Source organism: Eptatretus burgeri, chromosome 7 (genome assembly GCF_056783735.1).
Source record: "Eptatretus burgeri isolate ZD-2024b chromosome 7, Ebu_testis_v1, whole genome shotgun sequence".
Taxonomy (NCBI): domain Eukaryota; kingdom Metazoa; phylum Chordata; class Myxini; order Myxiniformes; family Myxinidae; genus Eptatretus; species Eptatretus burgeri.
Window position 1 is genome coordinate 13,230,204 of NC_140967.1, and position 10,409 is coordinate 13,240,612.

A 10,409-nucleotide genomic window follows, 5' to 3' on the forward strand; every position below is an offset into this window, starting at 1 on the left:
AGAAATAAGTAGGATTTTCCAGAGAGTCGGAGAGATCATTGATGAAAACCAGAAAAGAACAGGGCCCAGAATGCTGCCTTGAGGAATTCCAGCCTGGACAGGAAGAGGGGATGAAAGAACTCCATTTAGGGCCACACATTGGCTGTGACAGGAGAGGAAGTCTGCGAGGAAGTTTTTTGCCCATGAATTAAGACTGTATACATATTGCGGGGTCGTGTCGGTGACTCAACAGTGAACTCTGTACATAATATTCTCAAAATGAGCTTGGTTGGGCAATTTGAGGGGAAGGGAAGGCGGGAGGTTCTCGCTTTATATTTGGTTGGGGGACTTGAGGAGAAGGTGGTGGGGGGAGGGGTTATTGACTTGCATTTGGTCGTGGGAACTGAGAAAATGGGGTGCGGGGGGGGGTAGTTTGGCTTACATTTGGTCAGGGTACTTGAGGCGAAGCATGGCGGAGGAGGGAGCGTTACCTAAACTGAAGGTTTACGTTTACCTTGAGTCTAGCTTTTCCCCCTTACACCTCATGGAAGTATATTAGCAAGAGGGGGATTTGAGGGGAAGGGGTTAGTTTACCCCATGATACCTCAAGGAGGCAAAGAAGGCTTAAGCGCCAAGATGATGGGAGGGGTGAGCTTCATACATTTTCATCGAAGGCCGATTCTTCAATGTGTTTGCCGTCACTCGGAAGAATGTAAAACTGTACCTCTCGTCTGCCGGCATAAGTACAGGATTGAGCAAAATGGGTTGCATTCAAACGGCACATACAATTTTTAAAGAGATTATAATATGGGCTTCCCTTAAGGGATGAGCCTCGTACTGGGGCTGGAACCCTGTGTTCCCATGATGGAGCTGGAACTCTTTGAGGTGGTAATTACTCTTATTGTGAAGGTTCCATGTCTTATCTTGTTTTATAAACTTTTGTTAGATAAGGGAACATATACATATATATATATATATATATATATATATATATATATATATATATATATATATATATATATATATATATATATATATATATGTGAATATATATATATATATATATATATATATATATATGTGAATATATATATATATATATATATATATATATATATATATATATGTGAATATATATATATATATATATATATATATATATATATATATATATATATATATATATATATATATATATATATATATATATATATATATATATATATATATATATATATATATATATATATATATATATATATATATATATATATATATATATATATATATATATATATATATATATATATATATATATATATATATATATATATATATATATATATATATATATATATATATATATATATATATATATATATATATATGTGCATATATATATATATGTGCATATATATATATATATATATATATATATATATATATATATATATATATATATATATATATATATATATATATATATATATATATATATATATATATATATATATATATATATATATATATATATATATATATATATATATATATATATATATATATATATATATATATATATATATATATATATATATATATATATATATATATATATATATATATATATATATATATATATATATATATATATATATATATATATATATATATATATATATATATATATATATATATATATATATATATATATATATATATATATATATATATATATATATATATATATATATATATATATATATATATATATATATATATATATATATATATATATATATATATATATATATATATATATATATATATATATATATATATATATATATATATATATATATATATATATATATATATATATATATATATATACATGTTGATATGAATGAATGATCGAAAACTTGTCATTGTCCGATTTTTCATTTTCGTTTAGTTTTTCGTAAACAACTTTAGTTTTGATCCACGAACTTTATGCTTTGCCTCACCAATTTTTGGAAGATTTTGAGGTTTTATGACTTCAAACTGATCCCTTTTCGACATAATCACCCAGAACTATCGTACCTGAATACTTCTTGTCATTAAAATAATTATTTCCAATCAAAACAATTATTTGACATGACATTTTACCCCCACCAACTTCTTCTAAAATGCTCCACACATGCGTACATGTGAACAAAAATGTAAAAAACGACATGTGGCCATATCTCAAAAACTTGACCTGATTGAACAAAACTAATGTGAGTTTTGGATTCAGCGCATCAGATTCGTCCTAAATCAGCTTAAAAAATGCAGACAACAAATTTGTTGTTGACCAGTGTAATCCGAGGAGTGCGAAATGCCATATAGCCTATAAGACGTTATATTGTTCCTGGAATGTTCCAGAGGAAGTTTGGCACCAAAGGTCATAATCCTTGACCTTTGACCTTCAAAGGCCACAAAGGTCAGATTTCAAAATTGTGGGAATCGAACCGGATTTTCGACCTTCTTCAACGAACTAACTCCAATAAGCTATAGCACGTATCCTGTTTCCTTATTTTAATGTCCACAACATTGTATTGTGACCTTTAAAGGTTATGCAAAGGTAAAATTTTGAAAGTTGTTGAACGAAACTGGGTTATTGACATTTTGCAGCTAATAACCTGTCACCCGTACCACATCCTGTTGATCATTTTTATAGCTTGGTCAAAAATTATCACATTGTCTCATCCTTGACTTCTAAAACAATACCGCTCGTGAAGCATTGCCGTCTTCAGACCTGTATGTACTCACATTGTACTTTTACATACTTGATATATGTATTCACATTCTACTTGTACATACTTTATATATGTACTCAAATTCTACTTGTACATACTTTATTTATATATGTACTCCCATTCTAATTTTACATACTTTATAGATGTACTCACATTCTACTTGTACATACTATATATATATATATATATATATATATATATATATATATATATATATATATATATATATATATATATATATATATATATATATATATATATATATATATATATATATATTTACTCCCATTCGACTTGTACATACTTTATATATGCACTCACATTTTACTTGTACATACTTTATATACGTACTCACATTTTACTTGTACATACTTTATATACGTACTCACATTCTAGTTGCACATACTTTATATATGTACTCACATTCTACTTGTACATACTTTATATATGCACTCACATTCTACTTGTACATACTTTTTATACGTACTCACATTCTACTTGTACATACTTTATATATTGACTCCATTCTACTTGTATATACTATATATATATATATATATATATATATATATATATATATATATATATATATATATATATATATATATATATGTGTACTCCCATTCTACTTGTACATACTTTATATATGCACGCACATTGTACTTGTACCTACTTTATATACGTACTCAGATTCTACTTGTACATACTTTACATATGTACTCACATTTTACTTGTACATACTTTATATATGCACTCACATTTTACTTGTACATACTTTTTATACGTACTCACATTCTACTTGTACATATTTTATATATTGACTCCATTCTACTTGTACATACCTTTTATACGTACTCACATTCTACTTGTGCATACTTTATATATTGACTCCATTCTACTTGTACATACTATATATATATATATATATATATATATATATATATATATATATATATATATATATATATATATATATATATATATATGTACTCCCATTCTACTTGTACATACTTTATATATGCACTCACATTGTACTTGCACCTACTTTATATACGTACTCAGATTCTACTTGTACATACTTTACATATGTACTCACATTTTACTTGTACATACTTTATATATGCACTCACATTTTACTTGTACATACTTTATATATGTACTCACATTCTACTTGAACATACTTGAGAATTTACTCCAATTCTAATTTTACATACTTTATAGATGTACTCGCATTCTCCTTGTACATACTTTATAGACGTTGTCACATTCTAATTGAACATACCTTCCAGGTGAACTCACATTCTAATGAGGCTATAATATATACTTCTGCATATTGCAGATCTCAAACTATGTGTGTCCTTCATTTGGGTGTTGGGATGAATGTTTAGTTTACGGGCACTTTGTGAATGATCCAAACTTTGCCATGCGGCAATGCTCGTTTCATAGTGATGGAAAATGTATGTGTGTTTCATATGTTCTTTTTATATATGTTTGGAATTGCTTGCAACACAGGTATGATTTCTCCCACCATTTTCTCTCCTTCCATTGCTCTTCATCATTCATCCCGACATTCCCATCTCTTTCTCTTCATTGTCTGTATGAGGAATAAATTAAAGAAAGTGTTGATTCGTGTCCTGATATATTGTGCTTGAGGCTGGCCCCAAATAGCATTCCCAGGGGGCGATTGGTCAGATTTCTCAATTCTAATGGTAGCGCACACAATGTGGCACGTGGTGTTGGTTCGCTCAGCCAATTAATTAACTGCTGAGTAGTTGCAGGCACGGTAAACTGACCTGGGGTGCAAAGATCCGGCCAGGGTTTAAGGTTGCAGATGCTGTTTGTGGTCTCTCAAGCCAGGGCGCCCTATTGGAGTTATCCAAAAGCGACATCTGCAAAAATACTTTGTAGATGTACTCACATTTTAATTGTACATACTTTATAGATGTACTTACATTGTAAGGAGGCTATACATCCTTCTGAGTATTACATTTGCCAAACTATCTGTGTCCTTCAGTCGGGTGTAAGGATCCATGGTTCGTTTACAGGTGCTAAGGGAATGTTCCATGTTTTACCGTACAGTGATGTTTGTGTTGGAGTAATGGAAAATGTATTTGTGTTTCATGTGTGATTTATGTGTTTGGAATTGCTTGCAACATAGGTATGATTTTTCCCACCATTTTCTCTCCTTTGATTGCTCTTCATCATTCCTCGCGACATTCCCAGCTCTTTCTCTTCATTGTCTGTATGAAGAATAAATTAAAGAAAGTGTTGATTAGTGTCCTGATTTATCCTGCTTGAGGCTGGCCCCAAATAGCATTCCCAGGGGTGATTGGTCAGATTTCGCAATTCTAATGGTCGCACACACAATGTGGCACATGGTGTTGGTTCGCTCAGCCAATTAATTAACTGCTGAGTAGTTGCAGGCACGGTAAACTGACCTGGGGTGCAAAGATCCGGCAAGGGTTTAAGGTTGCAGATGGCGTCTGTGGTCTCTCGAGACAGGCCGTCCTATTGGAGTTATCCAAAAGCGACATCTGCAACAATACTTTGTAGATGTACTCACATTCTAATTTGTACATACTTTCTCGAAGTACTTACATTGTAAGGAGGCTATACATCCTTCTGGGTATTAGATATGCCAAACTATCTGTGTCCTTCAGTCGGGTGTGAAGATCCATGGTTCGTTTACAGGTGCTTTGGGAATGTTCCATGTTTTACCGTGTCGTGATGTTTGTGTTGGAGTAATGGAAAATGTATTCGTGTTTCTTGTGTGATTAAAATGTGTTTGGAATTGCTTGCAACATGGTGTATGATTTCTCTCACCATTTTCTGCAATCAGGATATCTCCTGTCATTTGTTCGCATTTCTATTTTTTGGCAGCTCTTAGAGCACCCTTATTCTGGACATTTCCTGCTCTTAGAGCACCCTTATTCTGGACATTTCTATTTGTCTGTCTGACCACGAAACTTTGGTGAAGCCTAGGGGCTAAACCACTCAACCGATTCCAATGAAATTTCGTCGGTAGGACCAATATTTCTGGGAATCATGTGCTTTCGAATATGGGACCCCGGGCCCCAGCAATGGCATAGCAACGGCCCTATAAAGTGGTCAAAAAATCGGAAAAAAAAACAAAAAATCGAAGCTCAGAGTTCTGTGCACAATCTATCTCGTTCTCTTCATGCCAATTTGCAGCCCTAACAAAAAATATTTGTAGGAGGAGATAGATTTTGGGCGAGGAGATGTCGAACATTTCAGAAACGGTTAATTGCGAATATCTCGAAGAGAAAGAGTCTGATTTTGATGAAACTTGGGTGAAATGTGGACAATGTGTTTAGCTAGCATGTACACAAAAATGAATGGCTGCTATGCACACCTCCGTAGCTTAGCAACAGCTAAAATACTTTATCGTGCATCGTACACTTATTGTGGACTGTACAAAAAAATCAATACCTCCGAAACTGGACCTCCGAGGGACCTGGTTTTTTGTGCCCAAGGAGAATGTCTTACAGCATCATATAAAAAAATAAAATCTTTAGCGAATAGAAAAATGGAATTACCAGGACTGCCATTTGTTAGAGTTTCTTTGGAAACATGACTGAAATTTCACAAGGCGGGTTTCTGGGCGCAAACTCAGATGGCTGTGATAATCATATTTATTGTGCTAAATTGATTGATCGCATGTACATGAATATCAGCGAGTCGCGTAGGCCAGCTTTCCATCTTGAGCGAGCAGCCATGTCGCCTACGGGCTTGTCCAACACTTTCTCTCTTTGAATTTCCCCTCATCGTTCCTCCAACCCAGTTCCTGCTCTTTTTATTCATTGCCTGTGTCAGTAAAATGAAAGAAAGTGTTGATTCCAGTCTGGATTTATCCTGCTTGCCATTGGCCTGGAATAATGTTCCTGGAAGTAATTGGTCCGAGTTGACAATTGTAACGGCATTGGTTCATTCGGCCAATGAACCTCCACATAGTCACAGGCACGCTAAATTGACCTTGGGCGCAAATATATATTCCTGGTGTTGGGTTCATGGTTAGCGTGGCAGGCTTGGGATCCTTGGCTCAAAAGTTCAAATCCCGCTCGACCATTGAATTAATAGCAGGTGGAGTTGACTCAGCCCATCATCCTTCTGAGATTGGCAAAATGAGTACCAGCTTGCTGGGATGATCGAGCCATTTGAGTATCCTGCGTCGGAGTGGTGACCCATCCAGGATTGTGCCCAATATCCCAGGAGACTACTTCGGCAGCATGAAAGCTCTGTACAAAGTATGGTCCCGATGAATGGGCACAAAGATCCGGCCAGAGATGGGGATGGCTGCAAACCATCTTCACGGTCTCTCGAGACAGGACGTCATCTTGGAGTTATTCAGAGGCGACGTCCGCAACAATACTTCATAAATGTATTCACGTTCTAATTGTCCATACTGTCGCGGGTGTGGCCATAAACTTAATCCTCCCGACCCAATTGTGGTGGATGGGCAGTTAACACCAACTTGGCCGCATCACAATAACAACAAGCATTTTAAGGCCATTTTCCCTGCTGGATTGGGGGTTAGCCTTGTGGCCCCCATGATGATCTTCTCCACTTTACCCTATTTTCTGCATCTCCCCTTCTTAATCCCCTTGCCCACATTTCTTCTTCCACTAACTTTGCCAAGTTTTTCTCGGTCTTCCCCGTCCTCTACTTCCAAGTACACTCATTTCCAACACTCCTCTCACCCAGTCATTTTCATCCTTTCTCAACACATGACCCAACCATCTCAACCTGTTTCTCTTCACAACATCCATCACAGGCTCTTGTCCCATCATATTCTGCAATCATCATTTGTCTTCCTCTCTCAAAGATACTCCACACATCCACCGAACCATTCAAATTTCCACCATTTCCAGCTGTTGTTGCTGCTCCATGTTCAGTACCCATGTCTCACTCCCATACATCATTGCACTTCTCACACATGTAGCATACACCTTTCCCTTCAGCTTCAACGACAATCCCCTCCTCGCCAGCATGCCACTCCATTCTCAAAACTTCTTCCATGCACATCTCACTCGAGGAACCATCGCAGAGTCTGATCCACCTTCTCCATTCAGCATGTCTCCGAGATAGCAAAATGTTTTCACACCTTCCAGCTTCACACCATCTCCAAGATCCAACTCAACAATTCCTTCATATGCACTTCCATCTCTGCACACCTTTCACTTGAATGTAGCTGCCTCACTGGTTAATGACCCTCTCACCCCACTACATTTTCGATGAACCCATTCAGCACACATTGTACACTGAATGGAGTTCACACCGACACTCTTCCTGGACACAGCACACGGCCACTTCCCAGTCCTTTCCACCTCACCACATGCTTTACCACTTGCCATCACCTTCGTCTTTCCGATATTCACCTTCAAACCTTTTTGCCTCCATACATTCCTTCCACTTGTTCATCTTCTCCGTCAATCCATCCATTCACTCTGCAATCGACACCAGATCATCTGCATACAGCATCTCCCACGGTAAACCCTCCTTTACCCTCCGAGCCAGCAACTCCATCACAACTACAAATAGAAGTGGACTTAGTACCGAGCCCTGGTGCACTCCCACCTTCACCTCAAACTCACCACTGTTCCCATCCTTCGTCCTTACAGCTGTGTGCGCTCTCTCGTACATTGCCTTCACTACTCTGATCAACCATTCCTCCACTCCGAACTTCCTCAATGCCCATGTCATTACTTCGCGTGGAACCTGATCAAATGCTTTCTCCAGATCAACAAACCCCAAAAACAACTTCTTCCTCTTCTCCATGTACCTCTCCTGCAACTGCCTTACAATAAAAATCGCATCTGTCGTTACTCTTCCAGGCATAAATCCCAACTGCATTTTATCAATCTTTACTTTCTTCCTTATCCTCTTCTCCAACATTCTTTCCAATACCTTCATCCAATGCTCCAATAACTTTATTGCTCTATAGGAGCCACAGTCCAGAGGGTCACCTTTCCCCTTGTACAAAGGGACGAGGGTACTCGCAGCCGACCCGCGAGCTTCGCCGCACCCACTCTTACTCGGACCACGCACACGAGCCATCTGGCGGTCACGCAGCCGTTTGCACTCGTGCCGGGTGTCCTGCAAGCACCACTCGCCTCGCGCAGCACATCGGGCCTCGGACATGGGCTCCCATGCAAAAAAAAATTCCCCAAATTCCCAGAATCCATTTGTTCGCTTCCCTTTTAGCTGTCTGCAATCCAATAATTTATCCGGCATGGAACATTTCGACGCAGGCTCATCCGAAGCCATTAGCACTTCATGCAACAGTCCGCTCTTGGGCGGTTTGCCAAGCACGGACCGTGCACATTCTCGTACCTCGCACGCAGAGTCCCGTGGAGCTGGCGCGGTTTCCAAAATAACTTCGTGTCACGCTCAGGAGGCTCGTCGCTCACGTCCGTCACACGAACCGCGATCTGGGTCAATGCTTTCCCCGCACCGGCTTGCGCACTCATCCATACCATGTTTCTCACGCCCTGCACACATTCTGACACATCATACTGGGGGCTTGTGTTACCCTAAGAGACCCCACAGATTCTACTCCTCCAAAACTCGGAACGTACCCTTTCATATCATGTGCCCACTCCACGACGCACAAACATACTGGACTTACCTGGTCGCGATCTGCTTTGAGGGAGCATATCCTCTCCCTTTGTTCCTGAAGGAGGTTATCCTGATCCTTACATCAGGTCTCAAGACATTCAACAAGCTCAGTATTCATGTCCTTCACCTTCCCTTCTATTTGTGTTTGTTCCTCTTTTACTTTATGTAATTTTTCATTCACCCGTTCCATGTCTCTTTGTGTCTCTGCTAATTCCTCCTTGACGGCCCCAAATTCCCCCTTTGTTTCCTGCTAGCCTTTAAAAAAAAATTGTTTCACGTTCGTGCATTTCCCAATATCGATTTCCAATTGTCCTTTCATTATTTCCGTCATCCCCTATCCGAGTTTATATACTTCTCTCTTAACCGCCATTATTTTATTCGTCACTTCTTCCTTACCCGTCTTCATCACGGTCCAACCACCTTACACATTCTCCTTAAACGCAGTCATCCCCTCATGTACTGTCCTGATCCCATTTGCGAAATTCTGGTCCGTGTTTTGCATTACTCCCTTTACTTCTGCCAGCCCCGCCTTCACCTCTTCCTGACCTGCCTTCATTTCCTCCCGAATTCCATCGCCCATGACTGGCATATCCTCAGCCAGTTTTTGCATATCGCTCTTCTATTGGTTTTGTCCTGCTTGCATATCACTCCGCAAACCACTCTGTTGGTCCATCATTTGTTTCATCATTTCCAACATTTGATTCATGTCAAATGGCTTTGGCGAAGCCGTTATGCTATGATAGGGTATGGATCCCATGGTGATCGCTAAATCCTCCGTGAGGGAAATTTGATGGTGGGGGTCCCCAAGCATTGTTGTTGTCGAGGTTGCCCCCAATGTTACCTCTGGGTATGGCTGCAGGGAACGATCTCGCTCAAAGTTGTCGTCCTGAGCCATAGATTCCTCAAACATTGTTGTTTCAAAACCCACCTGAACCAGCTCATCTTGGTCCGCCATGGTCTGTACAAATAATTAAATAAAATTTAGATCCTAACCTGCTCTTAATTAGGGGGTGCGTT

The 10,409-nt window shown here is 38.1% G+C and overlaps 1 long non-coding RNA gene across 1 annotated transcript; it reads right to left on the bottom strand.

Moving 5' to 3' along the window:
* Positions 1-3,753: 3,753 nt before the first annotated feature.
* Positions 3,754-6,878, bottom strand: LOC147022702 (uncharacterized). The gene is made up of 4 exons (XR_015059689.1): positions 5,195-6,878; positions 4,931-4,996; positions 4,550-4,645; positions 3,754-4,350 (listed from the first exon to the last, which is right to left on the bottom strand). It is a non-coding gene; the product is annotated as an uncharacterized LOC147022702 (long non-coding RNA).
* Between the last annotated feature and the right edge of the window lie 3,531 nt (positions 6,879-10,409).